The sequence below is a fragment of the Equus przewalskii genome, chromosome 22 (assembly GCF_037783145.1).
Source record: "Equus przewalskii isolate Varuska chromosome 22, EquPr2, whole genome shotgun sequence".
Classification (NCBI taxonomy): Eukaryota; Metazoa; Chordata; class Mammalia; order Perissodactyla; family Equidae; genus Equus; species Equus przewalskii.
The window spans coordinates 17,102,206-17,121,450 of record NC_091852.1 but is presented as its reverse complement, the minus strand read 5'-3'; the positions used below and the strand labels follow the sequence as shown (position 1 = coordinate 17,121,450).

General features: G+C 41.4%; 1 long non-coding RNA gene across 1 annotated transcript in view; it reads right to left on the bottom strand.

Moving 5' to 3' along the window:
- The window catches only part of LOC139078553 (uncharacterized), a 51,049-nt gene that overhangs the window by 5,667 nt on the left and 26,137 nt on the right, over window positions 1-19,245 (bottom strand). Inside the window, exon 2 of the long non-coding RNA XR_011531565.1 lies at window positions 263-346. This is a non-coding gene — a long non-coding RNA (uncharacterized lncRNA). The remainder of the gene's footprint in view (window positions 1-262; window positions 347-19,245) is intronic.

The window sequence follows — 19,245 nt, the reverse complement described above, 5'->3', positions numbered from 1 at the left end:
ACTAGGGCTAAGCTGCAGAGGAAAAAGGAGGCCAAATTAGTTTTATTTTGATACCCAGCCAAATAGAAATTCATGATTTTAATAAAAGTCAAAAACAACACAAGAAAATTTGAAAGATTATTTTTCTAGTAGGAAGCTGGCCATATTTTTTTTCCTATGCAAGGAAATTAATAAGTAATTTCTTACGTTGAACCCAGACTCTATAATAGACCGGGCATAAAGAAAATTATATTCTCAATGCAAACAAATGTCATTTACTTACTGCCCTTAGTGAAGACAATTTCACGAGGAAAAAATGAAACAAAATTATGAAATCCCAAATGACTTGCTTGAGTTACCTCAGTTCCTAAAAGATGAAAGGCAAAGATATGTCCATCAGATAAAGAACTTTGTGGGGCCAGCCCCATGGCCAAGTGGTTAAGTTTGCGCGCTCCACTGTGGCAGCCCAGCGTTTCACCGGTTTGGATCCTGGGCTCAGACATGGCACCACTCGTCAGGCCAGGTTTAGGCGGTGTCCCACGTGCCACAACTAGAAGGATTCACAACTAAAATATACAACTATGTACCAGGAGGCTTTGGGGAGAAAAAGGAAAAATAAAATCTTAAAAAAAAAAAGAAAAAGAACTTTGCTTTTAGAAATACTGCAAAATGATGAATTTCCATGGGCATATCAAATTTGACCTAAGACATAAGAAGGTAATACAAACTGTTTTACATGTTCACCAAATATGAAATTCAACAACACTGCTTATAATTTGGTCAATTATCTTAGATTCCTATGGATATATGCGTGACTCAAACCATAAAGCTTGCTCTAGCTTATGCAAACCAACTACCAATTAACAGACATCACCTCCTCTGCCAGGATTAGATAGTCAAATGAAATCATCAGAGGGAAGTTGGGAAGATGGTGCTGTAATGGTCCCATGAAGGACATTAAGACTCAAGTCTTAGAAACCTAGAATCTAAGATTTGCAAGGGCACTTTAAAGATCAACTTGTCTGGCCAGCTGATTGATGCTTGAATCCCTCCTTCAACATCTCCGAAAACAGATATTAAGCCTTAAGTCCTGAGAGTGATGGGGAGCTCAAGGCTATGTCCCTAAGCTCTTTCTATTCTTGGGCTGCCAAGTTAGAAAAGCTTCTATTGAAGAGACAAAATTGTTCTCCTTGCAACTTCCCACTCCACTCCGCTGGTAACCCTTACAGGAACAAATGTATCCCATCTACATGTGACAGTCTTCACTTAGTTGAAGACAGCTCCTATGTCTCACTGAAGCATTTTTTCTCCAGGTAAGGCATCCCCAGTTCTTTATATCTTACTGTTTTTCATCTTTTCATCATGAAGACTTCTTCCCCCTGAACAATATCCACATAGTCCATTACCCCCTTTAAATATGGTGCCATGAATGAAAGGTAAGTTTTTAGACTTGAGTGGCCAGTGAAGAGAAGAGGCAAATATCAGCTCCTTAATTCTGGACCAATGTTTCTTCAAAGTATGTTGCTCAGAACAAAGGTTCTGGGAGATGCTTTAAAAAAAAAAGATACTTCTTGGGAGTCCTACACCACAATTTAAAAAGTCTAGCTGGAGGGGCTGGCCCGGTGGCCGAGTGGTTAAGTTCGTGCGCTCCGCTGCAGGCGGCCCAGTGTTTCGTTGGTTCGAATCCTGGGCGCGGACATGGCACTGCTCATCAAACCATGCTGAGGCAGCGTCCCACATACCACAACTAGAAGAATCCACAACAAAGAATATACAACTATGTACCGGGGGGCTTTGGGGAGAAAAAGGAAATAATAAAATCTTTAAAAAAAAAAAAAAAAGTCTAGCTGGAGAGACCTATTAAAGAGACCACATGGAATGACCATATAGAGAAGGCACATGGAGATGAAGAAGTCCTTTATTTGTGGCCAAATAAATGTGGGAAATATTGCACTCTTTATTCGTATCCCCTCACCCTTGAAGAGTCACTATTTATAGGAGCATGTTATTGATACCGAGAAGTTCTCCACATGATTGGAGGTGATTCTGTGGCCTGATAATTTTGTCTAGCTTTGTTTTACCCATTATTTCCAAAATTATTAGGCCACAGAACCACCTTCAAGTCATGTTTCTCTGTAAGACACCTATTAATATTCCATTAATATTTTGAAACTTTCAGAAATTCGTTTTCAGACACAGGACTTCAATCCACAGGGGCTATGATCATTTTTTGGTATTTGACCTCATAACACAATAGACTCATACTGAGCTTTATTATTTACCTAAACTTTTCATTCTTGTTCATGTTGCTCTGTTAAGTTATGCATCCTCTAATCATTAATTGATTTTGTTAGGAGTTTTAGGCCCAACTGTTGGAATTTTCCTCTATCCCTATTGAATTGCATGTTGCTAGAGTCACTCCATCTTTTTGACCTGTTTAAGTTTTGGGATCTAGAATTTACCATGCCTACCAGCTCTGTACCATCTTCAGGCTTGATGAGTCTGACTCCTTTCATCCATAGCAGGCTATTGACAAAGATTTTTCTTATGCCTCATTTAATCTTTACAACAACCTTGTTATTAGGTGATGATGCCTTGAAAGTGATGGTGATTCAGAGTCAGGCAATATTAATCCCATTTATAGAGAAAAAAATCAGGTGGCCAAGCTTGTCTCCAAAGAAGGACCTAGAAGAACCATGCCTCCCAGTACTCACGCCTTTGTGTATTTTTCTTACACATGGAATCTGGGCTGGATAGGTGACTCACTTTGACAAATAGAATGAAGCAGAAGCGATGCTGTGCTGGTTCTGCGCCTAAGCCTTAAGAAAGCCTGGAAACTTCTGCTTTTGTGCTTTTTAGGAGCCCTAAGATACAATTTAAGGAGTCTGGCTGGAGAGATCATGTGGAATGACCAGAGAGAGAAGGCACATGGAGGTGAAGAAGTTCTAAGATTACGTGGAGAGGGTGAGAGAGAGAGAGAGAAAAGAGAGGGAGAGACAGACACACTCAGCTTTCCTAGCATCCCAACTTAGTCCAGCCCTGTCTGCAAGATGCCATATATGTGAGCAAACCACTTTGGATGTTCTAGCCCAGCTGAGCTTTCAGATGACCACGGTCCCAAATGTCCCAGATGACATCACACGGAGTAGGAGAATTGCCCAGCTGAGCCCCATTAACCCACAGACTCATGATGGAAAATAAAATGGCGGTTATTTTAAGTCACTCTATTTTGGGATTTCAGTCCAACAGATAACTCAAATAGACAGAGCAATATGTTCAGTGTTATGGTAGGTATTATTTATTGTCTCTCAACTTTAAATTCATCGTTTGTTGCCTGATCTGTGAAAATGTAACTGAGCCCTTTAAATAGTCTTCCTTTGTCTGGCACAGTGTTAAGCTTCATCAGTGGAGGGCACTGCAGAGACATTCCAAGAGGAAGAGTTGGAGGGCTCTTCACTCCCAGAGAGCAGTTCCTTTCCAATGCCCGGCCCATTGCTAGATTCCTGCAGGACACAGCTTTCTCCACATTGGAGCACTACATGTTTTCTCCCAGCTCTTGACTCAGGCAGAGGTGGTGTGTTTAGGACACCAAGACAGTGCCAACCTACAGCTGATTGCTGCTCCCACATGCTTTCCTCAGTCCCACAGCTTATATATATTATATACAGCTCACATATATATATATATATATATATATATATATATATATTATATATATATGGATATGGATAGAAGAGCAGACATCTCGGTTGGTTACTGAATTTTACTTTATATGCTTCTTTATTGTTTGAACAGCTGGTTGGCAGCAGTGAAGACCCAAGATTTGGACCTCCAACTGATCCAAAATTTTAAGGCCTTTTCTTTGGTTTGTCACTGGCACACTGTAGATCTTCCTGTAAATTTTTGTTTTTATGATCACACATAAGCTGTTCATTAGAGATCATACACAAATTATTCATATCCTATTGCTAAGTCAGATATATACACAATCCTCCATACGTACTAATTTAATAGTAGAGAGAATGTAGAGCCACTTCATAATGGTCCTGATACTGTGTTCTCCTGAAAAGGAGGAACAGTTAGAGTAGTTAGGACCAAGAGTCTTAAGGCCCAACCTAAGTAGGCCACAGTTAAAATAATCTGCTATTCAATTGTCTGGGTAGAGCATGATTTATTACTGCCCTTTGAGTCAAATTATTCAGCTGATAGTGAATGTGACTAATGCCCTCCTAAGAAACAACTGACACAGTCACAATACTAAATAATGATGGGAATGAGGCAGAATTAGAAAGTAGGTTGTGGGCAAAGATGCAAATTAGAGCACATCTGATGTTTTATTCATTTGGTATATAACCCAATGCTAAACTCAGAAATTGAATAAAGCATATTAAATTGATTTGTCTCTGCAAATTTTAAAGTGTATGACTAGATTTGTACATATCTGAAGAGTCATTAACAGTGCCACTCGATCCAATTATATGAATTTTGCAGGCATCTTGCTGTGACAATAATTGAAAAAAATGTCAACTACTTTGCATTTCTAAAATTACTGTATTTTTGGGTCAATAAAAATGTTTTTACATTTGCTAATTCATGTTTTTTTTTCTGTCCATCAAGAGAAACAGTGTGATACATATACTATTTTCTCATTGTAATGGAAATTGTTCATTAGATTTCGAGGATGGATAATCTTGGAAAGAATTTGTCTATAAGGGAAAAAAATGTGCCTCATCTGTCTGGATTTTAAGGCTTTGAGGACAAATCTAAGTCTGCGTGGAGACATAGGAATTTACAACTTCTGTATCAAAAAGAAGCCATGGCATTTGTACTGATCAGGATTCTTTATTGTAAGCAAGAGAAACTGACCCCAAATAATGTAAGGATAGCTGTTTAAAAACTCACCATGGAGGGGCCGGCCCGGTGGTGCAGCAGTTAAGTGCACACGTTCTGCTTCGGCGGCACGGGGTTGGCAGGTTCAGGTTCCGGGTATGGACATGGCACCGCTTGGCACGCCATGCTGTGATAGGCATCCCACATATAAAGTAGGGGAAGATGGGCATGGATGTTAGCTCAGGGCTAGCATTCCTCAGCAAAAAGAAGAGGATTGGCAGCAGATGTTAGCTCAGTGCTAATCTTCCTCAAAAAAAAAAAAAACCTCATCATGGAGACTAAAGAATCAAGCTTAGAAATCAGGCACCAACCAATGTGGGTGTGACTGGCTGGAATCACAATCAAAGTCAAGCTACAGAAACAGTCTGCTCAGGGCCCTGCTGACAGCCCTTCCAGTGGACACTGCCAATGCTGAACACCATTGCTACCAGTGGGTGCCGGCACCATCGCAGAATACCACCATGGCAAGTGATTCTAACTGCCCTTTGACTTTGGTTCCTGGGCATCTGGTGGGCCAGCCTGCATCATATGCCCGTACCTCTGTAAGGGGAGTGAAGTAGGAAGACTTCATCCTGGGTTTCCTTAGTGAAGGTTGGGGTACCACATCCCACTGACACCCACACAAAGTGGGAGATTTCCGCAAATAGAAAAAGGGGATTAGATGTGGGATGGTCTGGATAAAGATTAAAAACTGTTTACAATATTCATCTCTCCCGTACAGGCAGGTTCTGACTTACAGGGGCCATGACAGCTCCTCTCATGAACCAGAACAACCATGTTGTTCCTCGCGTCACTTCCTTCTTCCTGCCCAAGCCTGTCCCATTATTTCACTTCAGCACTCCTGAGCCACCAGCAACTCTGCCCTCCACCTGCCTGCCATCTCTTTCCACTTCATGTTGGATCTTTCTCACCAGGTCATGGGAGACTCTCCTCACTGGTGTTTGAAGAAGGAAGAGCAAGGATGGGAAGAGGGGGAGGCAGAAGGCCATCTGCAGGGGGAAATCCTTGTTCTCGCTGTCCAGGCTGCAGCAGGAGTGATATGTGCTCCGATACCTCTGGTCAGAATTCTGAAGGCATATGTTGGACAAATGACCCACAGCTGAGCTCTGCATTTGTTCACCTCTTCACAGTAGGTCAAGACTGTTAGCCCAAAGCCCACCAGCACCCAATTCAAATTCTTATGCATCCAGTTGCTTTACATACACATCAAATCAGCATATTTTTATCAATCTAGAGCCTTCTTGCTTTCATACCTCGTGAAACTGCACAATAAACCTCATTGCTATAAAAGACCCCAAACTGTCACTGCCCCTTAGAGCTCTCTGACACAGAGTCCGTCCCTAGCTATTGAGTGACACTGCCTAGACACGTAGACTTTTCTACAGTGCCCCTCTCCCCTGAGAGTTCCCTGGCTATCTACCCTTTCTGGGTGGTGGCCCTGCACCCCTGTTTCTGGAAGCTGTCCTGCTGTAAGGGATGTCCTCTCTCCTGCAACCCTGTCCTAGCCCTGCCCAATAAGCACGTTGTGCAATACTGCCATCTGGCGGTCCTGGCTTTTCCTTCATCAGCCCTGAAATTCTCAAAAACACCATAGCACTTCATCTTACCTTATCCATGATTCAGGACTTCTCCACGATCAGGACTAAATTTCAGCTGTACCAAGGGTTAAACACACTTCTGTGAACTAAGCTGGAAACATAACCATCAGAAATAAGTAGAGTGTCTGGCTATCTCAGTTTGCCAGGACTGTTGGTTTCCCAGGACTGAGGGTGTTCCCAGGATGTGGAACTATCAGTACTGAAACTGGAAAAGTCCCCAGTTAACCACGATGAGTTGGTCACCTTCAGAATAACCATTCCTATGAGAAAATACATTCTGCACTCCAAACAACTAATTTCAAGTCAACTTAGTGAATACAACCTCCGGAGACAGCCTGTTGCAAAGTACTTGACTCATCTGTTCAATGCCATCTGGCTTGTAAGTAGGGTAGGCATGTATATATCTTAATATGATTTTCTGATGACTTCCACTGGAAGTCTTAATGTTCAGGAATATTTTATAGAGACCAAACCTAGGATACCGAGGATATCAAGAATATATCCATGACTTACCTAGAATCTTTCTACATGAATTTTTCATTGAAAGTTTGATTATTTCTGGTTCCTGGTCAAAATTCACTCCAAGCAGGTGAGTGACACCATGCTGGCCAAGAGCCAGCTTTGCACGTGGGAAAGGCTCATGGTTGAAAACTGCTGACATCAATGAACCTGAATTCAAAGTCCTTTGAGTCACGCACATCAATTTGAGTGAAGTGGCATACTTTCAGGAATTCCTGAATCTATTTTCTTGGTGATCAGAAAGAAAAAAAAAATCTCTATGGGTGTCAGGTGGCCTTGTTCTCAAAATTTAAACTCCATGCTTAATATGTTTATAATAGAGCATCATCTGAATCTGTGAAAAAGCCAAGCTCATCATGATGTTTGCATATATTTGGGTTCTCCCTAAAAAGAGAGCCTGAGAAAACAACGTAGATACAGGCAGTTTATTGGAAGATGATCCCAGGAAGAAGGAGAGAATGCACTGGGAGTATCAGTGTAAAACAGGGATGGGATAAAAGCCAATATTTGTGCATTATCAAGGTTACTGCCATGAGCAGTGTGGGCTTGGTCGCACTGGGAACACTGAAAAGCACACAGTGTCTGTGGATTAGGAATTTGGGAGCGGCTTAGCTGGGCAGTCCTGGCTTGGGTTTTCATAAGGTTGCCGTTAGATGTGAGTTGGAGCTGTAGTCCTCCAAAGGTTTGTCTACAGCTGGAAGACCCTCCTCCAAGGTGACTCGCTCCCATGGCTGCCAACTCAGTGCTGGCTCTTGGCATTAGGCCTCAGCCCCCTCTCTGTAGCCACTCCACAGGGCGGCTTCAGTGTCCTCACAGCATGGCAGCTGGCATCCTCAAAGCAAGTGATTCAAGAGGCCAAAATGGAATGTGAATGCATTTCATAATGTAGCCTTGAAAGTATAGAGGAGGAAGAACCATTCCTCTACCCTCTAGGTTCTTCTGGCTGGTCCAAGAATGAAATTGACATGGGACAGAATAACAGGGGAAAAGCAAACAAATTTAATAACAGCTATAGATGGAAAAAACTTGGGAAAATTGAGTAACTCGCCAAAATGGCTGAAGCCACGACCTTAAATATCATCTTCAGCTAAAGACAAAGGAGGATGTTGGGATAGTGGTTTGAGACTTCAAAGGAGAGGAAGACAATTCACATGGAGATGGAAAAGCAAATGTTTGCTAAACAAATGTTTGCTGGGCCATCTATAGACAATGGAGTACGAGAGAGAACTTTGATAAAAATGGGCCCTGCTACGAGCCCTCCTGCCTATGCCTAGATACCTAGAGCTATCTATGGTGATAGCTCCTTCCTGGGACAAGTCTTCTGTCTTAAATTCTTTCAGGCAGTTAGAGAAGAAGGTCCAAGTTTCTTTCTGAGTCTTCTGTTCTTAAAAATAACCAAGCTGGGGGTTGGCCCGGTGGCTGAGTGGTTAAGTTCGCGCGTTCCCCTGCAGCAGCCCAGGGTTTGGCTGGTTTGAATCCTTGGCGTACAGATGGCACCACTCATCAGGCCATGCTGAGGTGGCATCCCACATGCCACAACTGGAAGGACCCACAACTAAGAATACACAGCTATGTACCTGGGGGCTTTGGGGGGAAAAAGGAAAAAAATAAAATCTTTAAAAAAAAATAACCAAGCCAAAGAGATACATTTTGGGATGGCAAATTCTGATCCCCCACAAAAGTCACACACTGTCTCTTCCTCCATATGCTACTGGGAGACAGATCAGCCGTATTCAATGTGGAAGACACTAAAGAGGGCAGGAATTCCAGGATTACCAGATTATTGGGAAGTCATCTTGGAGGCTGGCTTCTACTTAGCCTCAGTTTCCTTATCAATAGGACTCATTATAGGACTGACTCATAGGATTGTTGAAAAGATTAAACGAGATAATACATAGATTATCTTAATACATTGCCTGGTATAGTAAATGTTCAATAAATATCAGTTATTACTATTGTCATGAGCCTCTTTCTTCTTTTCTCTGCCTTCTACTCAGGGGCAGGCCATCTTCATAGCAGCCATACACTATTTACAATCATTACTGGCCACAAAGCAAAAGAGCTTGAGACTGCTCTCTATCTGAATTGACAAACCTAATGTGAAATATAAGCTCTTGAAGAGCAGGAGTTATCTGAAAGCTTGAGAGTTCTATCGCTGCATTCATAGCTTTGCATCTGGTTCAAGCCACCCCTGCCCCAGAGGGCTTAGTTATATCTTCCTCCTTTCTGGCACCACCCAGGTCATACTACGTAATGATCACCTGAGAGCTGCTGGACCTTGTAAAAACTCTCTTGTGTCCACCACACTAGGGTGGGGGGAGGGGTTCCTTATGGGCCTGAATCTCCCTCCTCCCTCCCACACCCCCAGCTATTATTTGTCTTCTTTGTAATCAGAGTAGCATCCTGCTGATTTCTTTGGCTTGATTCTTATTCTTTGAGGACGGCTCTGTGGCTAGAGTTTATTACTTCATGTCCTAAAAAGCTGCTCAAATCCTCCGTGGGTTGCATTTTAATATATTCTAATTTGCTCCATCCAGTGAAGCAGTGATGTATGAATAAACCCAACATCCTTGGCAAAAGAAAAACTCTTGGTCTTATTGCTGGAGGTGCAAAATATCCCCCTTATCCTGTTGTACTTTTGGGGATCACTTGATAGGTCTACTGTTTGTCTGTTGCTTTTCTCCCCCCACTTGCTGTTGAGGACTGAATTTGCTTTCCCATTATTTGGCTGTGGCCAGGCTTGTTTTGACATCCACTAAAAGAGCCTAGAGCCGTGGTTCTCAACCTTGGCTGTTCATTAGAATTGCCTGAGAGCTTTTAAAAATTCCAATACATTGGCCGCACAACAGACCAGTTGCATAAGGATCTCTGGGATGGAACCTCAGCATCAGAATTTTTTTTTCAAGCTTCCTAGTTGATTCCAATGTGTAGTCAAGCTTGAGAGGAGTGATTGTCAAACTTTTTAACCTTAGAGTGTTATCACTCTTCAAAATCATTGAGGACCCCAAATTGTTTTTATTTATGTGAACTGTAGGGGAGGAAGACATTTCCTCTGCCCATTTTGGGTCCTTCTGGCCAGACAATGAATTAAATTCACATGAGACAGAACAACATGAGAAAATTAACCAAAGCTTTATAACATGTATACATGGGAGAAGCTCAGGCAAACTGAGTAACTCGCCAAAATGGCAGAAGTTCTCATCTTAAATACCATCCTCAGCTAAAGACAAAGGAGGATGTTGGGGTGGTGGGAATCAGTTATGGGAGACTACCAGAAAAGCACAGTAAACAAGGGTAAGGTTATTATGCAGATTTAAATCCTTGCCTTCCCAACTGATAAGAGTTTTTAGAGATAAGCTCATCTTCCCCCCCCTTCCTGGTACAGAGAGGGAGACACCTTTACAGATGGAGATTTCCTTTACAAATGTAAATATCTCTTACAAAGGGTTAACTTCTACTTTTCACATTCTCCCTCATGTCTGCAGTTTTCAAAAGTAACCAGCCCAAAATAATCCTCATGCCAAAGAGAGGTATCTTGGGGAGAACAATTCCAGTGCCCCACAGTACTATATCTGTAGATATTTACTGTAATAGAAATTAAAACAGAAAAATCTTAATTATTTATTAGTTCACTTAAAAATAACAGTAATAAGCCCATTCTATGTTAACATAAATAACATTTTATGAAAAACAGCTGTATTTTCAAAAATAAAAAAAAAATTTAAAGTGGCTCTTTTTACATATTTGCAAATCTCTTCAGTGCCTGGCTTAATAGAAGACAGTTCTCATATCTGCAGTCAATCCACTGAGATTTCAGCATGTGGCCTCTGAAAATCTCTATCCCTCATGCAAGAATGAGAGTAAAAATGGCAAATTTTTGTATTATTATGAAAATAATTTTGACTTCATGGAGCCCCTTGGGGTCCCCAGGCCACACTTTGAGAACCACTGCTCTAGAAGGCTGTAGAGTATGTGACCCCTAGATGGGTTAGTTAACAAGCCACCACCATTTCACGCTGTCTTTCCTCTTCACTTTCTGTTCTGTTCTCTCTTCCCTTATCACTACTGGCCTCTAGAGGGAGCCCAAGGCCCTTTACTCCAACACCAAGTGGGGTGTGGGCGGAGCTGGTGCTGGGTCAAGTTTAAGTATGCGTATGGAACCGCAGGATTAGGCCGGAGATCTTGGTGGGCAATAAGGAGGAAAGGAGTTAAAGTTTTGACTTCTGTCACAGTCTCTCTCTCTCTTCCTCTCGCTCTCTGTCTCAAAATTCCTGCAACATTTGATGGTTTTCTTTGTAGAGCTGCCTTCTGTTATTCCTAGTCAGCTGGTGCAATAAGGAACAAGGCAACTAGGGCCCAGGAAAGGGCCTAGAACAATGGTTCTCAAACTTCACGCTCATCAGAATCACCTGGGCAGTTTGTTTAAAATGCAGCTTCCTGGGTCCACCACCAGTGTTGATTTCATAGGACCAAATTGAGGCCCATGAATGAGCATTTTTAAACAATCACCCAAGGTGACTCTAATCCAGGTGTTCTGAGGACAATGCTTTAAGAAACAGTGACCGGGTAGAAGAGAGAACCTGTGCCTGTGTATTCCAGGCAAAAGGAGTAGAAGGCTGAGCCTACTTCACGAGAGTTTAGGGTGCAGATCCCAGCTGATGGCTGTGCTTGCTTTATTTCGTGCTGTGGTTGTGTTTCTGCTAATGACGTTCTCACAATGTCACTCTAGCTCTCTGGAATTTCAGATCCTCAGTCCTAAGCATATCACTCATCATGGCTGGAAAACTGCCTGCAATACTGACTTTCTCCCCTCTTCTTTCATTATCTTACCTGGACTCCCTCGCTGTTTCCAATAGAAACACACTGGAGTATATTCAGTGGAATCACCTAAGATTCAACCAAAGCCAATCAACTAAAGCTGACCCAGCAGCACCAGGTGAAGGAAATGAATATGTTTAACCTGGAAAAGGGAAAGTTTCACACAGACGAGGTAGCTGTCTTTAAATGTATGAAGACTTGCTTTAAATGACTCTACAGGCAAAATTCAGAGACTGGTTGGCAACATGGAGACAAAAGATTTTGGTTCATTCTACAGAATTTTCTAGACTCATAGCTGCCCAAAGGTGAAATAGACTGTTGGGAGTGGTGAGTGTACCACCACTGGAAGAATCCAAGTGTCTGTAGTGTCCATAGCTCGGACAATAATTTGATAGGGAGGAGGTGGAGGGGATTCAGCCACAGGTTGGGTGATTGGAGAGGGTTTGAAAATCCTTTCAAACCTGGAATTCCTGATTTATGAACTGAAGAAGATGGAAGATTTTTTGTGCCAATGGTGTCCTGCTTATTTCATTGCAAAGGTCTCCTAGGCAAGGGGGACACAAAACCAAACCAGCCTGCACTTTTCATTCATGGTGACTGTGACAGACCTGGGACACAAGCTGAGTCAGAGCTGAGCCTGTGGTTTGATTTGCAGGCTGTGAGTGTCCTCTGTCCTGAGAGTTCACACCTTGGCCAGCCATGCTGCCCTCTCTTCTGTCCCTCTGCCTGCAGAGACCTTTAGAGCCTTGCACTCAGAGTGTGGGCCCAGGACCAGCAGCAGTGATATCAACTGAGAGCTTCCTGGAAATGCAGAATCTCAGGCCCCACCCCCCCAGGCCTGTGGAATCGGACTGACTCTGCAATTTAACCTCTACCTTTGAGGCTGGAGGCAAATGCATACATTTCCAACACAAAGTACTCTATAAAAGGAAGGCTCTGTTAAGAGAGGGATAGGGGTTTGTTCCTCTTTGAGGGCCTAGCATATGCAAACTCACAGTATATGTTGACTTGAAGTGGCTTATAAAACTAGATAAGGAAAAGAGGGCCAGCAGAGGTGCAGAAGCAGAAGGGGAGCCAAGATGTCAGGAGAGGGGTCTTGAAGGAGTTATAAAGCAGTAGGAAGACCCTAAAGATAGTTGTGGAAACAAACTTGATATACCTCTCTGTTTTGTCTTGAACACATCAGTCTCCACTCAACATTATCACTTAAACAGCTGGCTGTCCCATAGGTCCCCCCAGGTAAGGTCACCTTATGAGTTTGGATGTGAACTGGATCAATAGCCACCATGTGGTAGGATCAGGACCTGGTCCCTCTGCTCTCTGGTATCTTTCCTTTACCCAGAAGCACTGCCCTTTCTTACCCTGTATCAGTTAGCCACTGCTGCATAACAACTTAGTTCACAATTTGATGGTCTAAAACAATAATAAACATTTATTATCTCACATACTTTCTGTTTATCAGGAATCCAAGAATGGCTTTGCTGAGTGATTTTCGCTCTGGGTCTCTTCAAAGTGTCTGTCAAGGCTGTCCTTGTCTTGATGGGCTGGAGAGTCTGCTTCCAAGATGCTCACTCACATGGCTGTTGGTAGGAGGCCTCAGTTCTTCACCACTTGGACATCTCCATAAAGCTGCTCGTGCATCTTCATGATATGGTTTCCCTCAGAGCCAGGGATCCAAGAGAGAGCAAGGCAGAAGCTGCAATGTCTTTTATGACCTAGTTTCAGAAGTCACACTCCATCATTTCCATGATATTCTATTGGTTACACAAGTCAGCCATATTTGATATGGGAGGGGACTACCAAGGGCATGAATACAAAGAGGTAGGACCATTGGGACCATCTTGGGGGTGGTGACCACACACCTTTAGAATCTGCTGTTTCACCTTTGTCATTAAGACAGACTTCTTCTTCAACATATGCCTAAGTATGTCAATAGCATACTGAACAAACCTGGCTCATGACACAATCAAAACGTGACTCTATTTTCGTCTCCTACATTCCTGTAAAATTATTCCTTGGGAGTGCCCTTCCCTAGTCTCTGGCAGACCCATAACTTCACAGCTAACTCTTAAGCAGCAAGCAGACCTACACCATTTAAGGAGCCAAACCTGTTCTTGATTCAGAAATTAGAATATCCGGTCCAAAGTATAAATCCAAACACTGAACTTGATTTAACTTTGAAGTGTTACGTGTTTGTTGGGTTGATAAAGCCTTGTTTAACTCTCAGGGAATTCTCAGGCCTATGCAAGTGGAAAACCGCATGCAAAAGGATGAAGTTTGACCCTTACCTTATACCATATACAAAAATTAACTCAAAATGGATCCTGGACTAAAATGAAAGGCCCAAAACTATAAGTTGTTCTTCTTTTACAAGATTCTTTTAGCTGCTCAGGGTCCCTTGACTTTCCATATGAATTTTAGAATGAGTTTGTCAATTTCTGTAAAAAAGACAACTAGGATTTTGATAGAGATTGCACTGAATCTGTAGGCCAATCTGGCAAGTATTGCCATCTTAACAATAGTAAGTCTTCCAATCTATGAACATGGGATGTGCTTCCATTTATTTCTATTTATTTATATCTTCTTTAATGTCTTTCAATAATGTTTCGTAGTTTTCAGTGTATAAGTCTTGCGCTTCTTTTGTTAAATTTATTCTTCTGTATTTTATTCTTTTTGGTACTCTTGTAAGTGGAATTATTTTCTTAATTTCTTTTTCAGAGTATTCATTGCTAATATATAGAAATGCAACTGCATTTTACATATTGGTTTTGTATCTTGAAATCATGCTGAACTTACTGATCGGTTCTAATAGTTTGTGTGTGTCTGTTCCCTAGGAATTTTTATATAAAAGATCTTGTCATCTGCAAATTGAGATAATTTTGCTTCCTTTCCAACCTGGATTCATTTTATTTATTTTTCCTGCATAATTGCCTTGGCTAGAAGCACAAGTAGGCTGTTACAGTGGTGAGAGAGACGTCCTTGTTATGTGCCTGATCTTAGGAGGAAAACATCCACTCTTTCACCGCTGAGTATGATGTTAACTGTAAGTTTTTCATAGATGCCTTTTATCAGGTTTAGGAAGTTCCTCCAATTCTAGATTGTGGAGTGTTTTTATCATGAAATGGTGTTGAATTTTGTCAAATAGCTTTTTTGTATCTGCTGAGATGATCATATGATTTTTGTCTTTTGTTATATCAGCGTGGTATATTACAAGATTGATTTTCAGATGTTAGATCAATCGTGCATTCCTGGGAAAAACCACCGTTAGTCATGGTATATAATCCTTTTTATGGGTTCCTGGGTTCAGTTTGCTTGTACTTTGTTGAGGATTGCACATAATGCCTTTGGTAAATACTTGTTGAATGCATGCCTGCATAAATGAATGAATGCTTAGAGAAAGGCCTCCCCCATTTAGGCAGGCCCTAAAATATAGGTATACAAATTTTGCACATAATTTTAGGAAGTTCGGGGACACGAAAATTAGTATCCTTGAAGAGTTTGGCAGGATATGTTATTGCAAGATCACCATGTGGAAAGGAAGTGGTTATTTTGGGTTTTTGTTTTTTTTTTTAAAGATTTTATTTTTTTCCTTTTTCTCCCCAAAGCCCCCCGGTACATAGTTGTATATTCTTAGTTGTGGGTCCTTCTAGTTGTGGCATGCGGGACGCTGCCTCAGCGTGGTTTGATGAGCAGTGCCATGTGCGTGCCCAGGATTCAAACCAATGAAACACTGGACCGCCTGCAGCAGAGCGCGCGGACTTAACCACTCAGCCAAGGGGCCAGCCCCAGGAGGTGGTTATTTTGAAGCAGAAAAAACACTGACTGAAATCAAAAGACAGGGATAAGAGCTTTGTTTTGCTAATTCCTAGATGAGAAAACTTGTGTAGTTTCTACTTTGACAGACTCTGTTTCTTCATCTAATGGAGGTGGGAGGGGGGAAGCTTGGAGAAAGAGTGGATTTGAATTAATAACCTCTCAGATACCTTCTGGTTCTAATAACCCATGATTCTCTAAAATACACTGTGAAATTCATTTTTAAGGAGAACGTTTTACATTTTTGTAGTTCTCATTTAGTGTCTCTGGAGTTGCTTTGGGGGAGAAAAATGTATAAATGATTTCAATACAGTATGATAAATACAAAATTTATGTATAGTAGCACAGAAAAGAAAAACGGCTAATCCTCTTTAAAGGAGTATGATTGAGCTTAAAGAAAAGATGATATTTGAGCTGGGTTCTAAGAGATGAATAAGAGTTTGCCTGCTACAGAACGCAGGGTAGGAAAACAATATTCTTCTCTATTTCTGCTACTATGTTTTCTGTTTCTAAGTTTTTATTTAAATTTTTCAAAAAGTAATTTTCGGGGCGGCCTGGTGGCGTAGCAGTTAAGTTTGCGCGCTCCACTTCTCCGGTTTGGTTCCTGGGTGCAGACCTACGCACCGCTTAACAAGCCAAGCTGTGGCAGGCATCCCATGTACAAAGCAGAGAGGAAGATGGGCACAGATGTTAGCTCAGGGCCAATCTCCTCAGCAAAAACAGGAGGATTGGCAGCAGATGTTAGCTCAGGGCTAATCTTCCTCAAAAAAAAAAAAAAAATAGGAAAAAAAAGGAAGTAATTTTCTTTTATTTGCTTCTAAAGTACTCTTATAAATAATTTGTGAAAGAAAATTCCTTGGTCTGATAGAATTTAATGTAGAAAGAGAACTCATTAATGTCTTCTTTTGTTATTCCTGAACTCTGAATTTTCTGTTCTGAGTATATGTTTGAAATTAATCTGAACAGGCAGCGAGATCTATAATTTTAGGGGTGTAAGTGGTAATAAAGCCTTTTTGGCGTCAGATTGGGCTTTCGACACAACTGCACAGTTCTTTCTCATTTTATTCCAGGTGTCATGTCACCACTACTCCAGCAGGGGGCAAGCTCTTTAAATTAAGCTCCGTTGCAAATAGGATTCCACGTCCCTTTTACTTTTGGTTCGCAGACTTCAATTTTTGTGCATTTATCTCTGCCATAATTTGCTAAGGGTGCAGGAAATAGGAATTATTTAAAATAAGGTTAATCCTTAAATCATAAACAACTAGAAGTTAGAGAACACTTTTCTCAACAGAAGGAAAATAGGTGGGGATTTAAGGAACCAGCAACAAAGACTAGATTTAAGTATGTAGGGTAAAAGAAAGATAAGGCAAATATCCAGAAAGCCAAAAACAAAAATCATGCCTTTTGAAGGCGTTTTTGGAATATTTATGTTCAGTTGACTAAGTGCTTTGACTTAGCCCAAATAATTGTTTGAATTTTTTTTTTGTTTTTTTTGCCTTTAAACATCTTTCCGTCGGTAAACAACTAATGAGTAATCTCTGAATTACAGCTACGTGCATACATCATGGTGGGGTCAGTAGGTCATTAGACAAGGACCTAAGGGATCTGAGCTCTATATTTATCTCCTCCCCTCCTAGTCTTTAATCACTTCCCTTCTCTCGGGCTCATTTTGCACAAAATGGAGAAAGCATCATTTACCTACTTCAGGCTGTTGTTGACCTAGTCGAGCGAGATAAAACATCTATAAGGGCCTTTTGAAATAATTGAGCTGCATGCATGTAAGTTAATTTTTAAAACAAGAAACGCTTGGTCTTGCAACTCTCCCCTTGCTGGGAGGCGATCATATACTCAAAGTCCAAAAGTCTGCATGAGTTGCACGGCCTGACCTTCCTTGGAGCGAGGCCAGCTTCACTCAGAACTTTCCTGTACGAACCTTAATCATGGAGGCACGGGGTCTTGTAGCAACGAAAGGCTTTTTCTCACTGGAACAGCAAGCATGGGCCTCATTAGTGATTGTCCTAAAGCAAATCATCTGTGGAAACTAGCCCCCAAATTACAGGAATAATCTAAATATGCATATTCTTTCATTTTATTTAAGAAATGTATGCTAAGCACCTGCTCTGTGCCGGGCCCTGGGTTTATAGACAGGGAAAACTTCAGTGAATAAAACAGACAAAAACCCCTGCTCCATTGGAGCTTCCATTTTTGGGTGGGGCGATAGTTCCTGGAATTTGTTTGCTCGGTTAATAGGATATAGAAATACGCTAGGGAAGCTTGCATATTCTCCTCTAATATTTGCCTAGAAATGATAAGCAAATTTCTAGGTCCTTAAATTAAAATATTGATTTTATTTTTATTTCTTCTCACTCTTGGGAGAAGTTTCATTAAGAATTCAGCTTTATCCACGGCCGGTACTGTTGATTCAACACCCACGGCAGACAGAGAGACTAACAGGTAGGTATTAGATACTTACTGTGGTTTCTGGTTTAGTCTGCATCTTCATCATTTTTGCCATCTATTTTTCTCTATTTTTCTGAAAGTTCTTCCTGGTCCCCTTCTTATAGAGACTTGAGTGCATGTGGCCTTCTATGGGCATTTAATAATAACTAATATTTTTACAGTGCTTTTTTGCTCACGAAATATTTTATCATACATAATCTCTTTTGAGACAACCAGCAATCCCATCCATAGATGCTATTTCCATTTTGCAACTGAGGAAACTAAAATTCAGAGACACTAAGTAACCTGCTCGAAGTTGCACAGCTAATAGGCACCACTGGGATTCAAACTCATATTTTCTGTATTCAGATCTCAAGACCTTTCCTCAAGGCCACCTCTTTCCTTTCTCTGTGGAAAATGAAAATATCATCTGACTTTGGGGTTTTAGCTCCTTCTTAAGCATATCCAAAGTAGAGCTGTCAAGAAATTTATTATAGTTATTAAGGAGATGTGGGCAAACCTTGGAATATTTTCTCCTTTAAGTTCGTGTAAACTCATGAATCCTCGAGTCTAAAGGTTAGTGAAATCAGTAATTAACACCCGTGGTACAAACTACACCCAAAGGCTACTTCCTGATTCACTTTCGTTTCTGACCTGCGCTACAAAAACACATCAACATACGAAGGGCACGAATGGGAATTACTTCCAGACTCTCCACAATGGAAGCAACGTTTAGGTGAAAAACTTTTAACACTGATTCTGGCTTAATCTCTATTTAAAGTAGGAGGTACTATTAATACCATTAATACTAATGGAGCTGGCAGATATGCTCTGAAAGCGAGGAAAAGCGCTGGTCATCCATTAAAATAAAAAATTGAGCAAACTCTAGGGGCCAGTCCAGTGGCATAGTGGTTAAATTTGCCTGCTCTGCTTTGGCAGCCCTGGGTTCACAGGTTCGGATCCCGGGTGCTGACCTACACACCACTCATGAAGCCATGCTGTGGCAGCGTCCCACATACAAAGTGGAGGAAGATTGTCACAGGTGTTAGCTCAGGGGCAATCTTCCTCAAGTAAAAAGAGGAAGATTGGCAACAGATGTTAGCTCAGGGTCAATCCTCCTCACCAGAAAGAAAAAGTGAAAAAAAAAATTGCATAAACTCTATTCCAGAGGGTCAAGAATGGCCAGCTT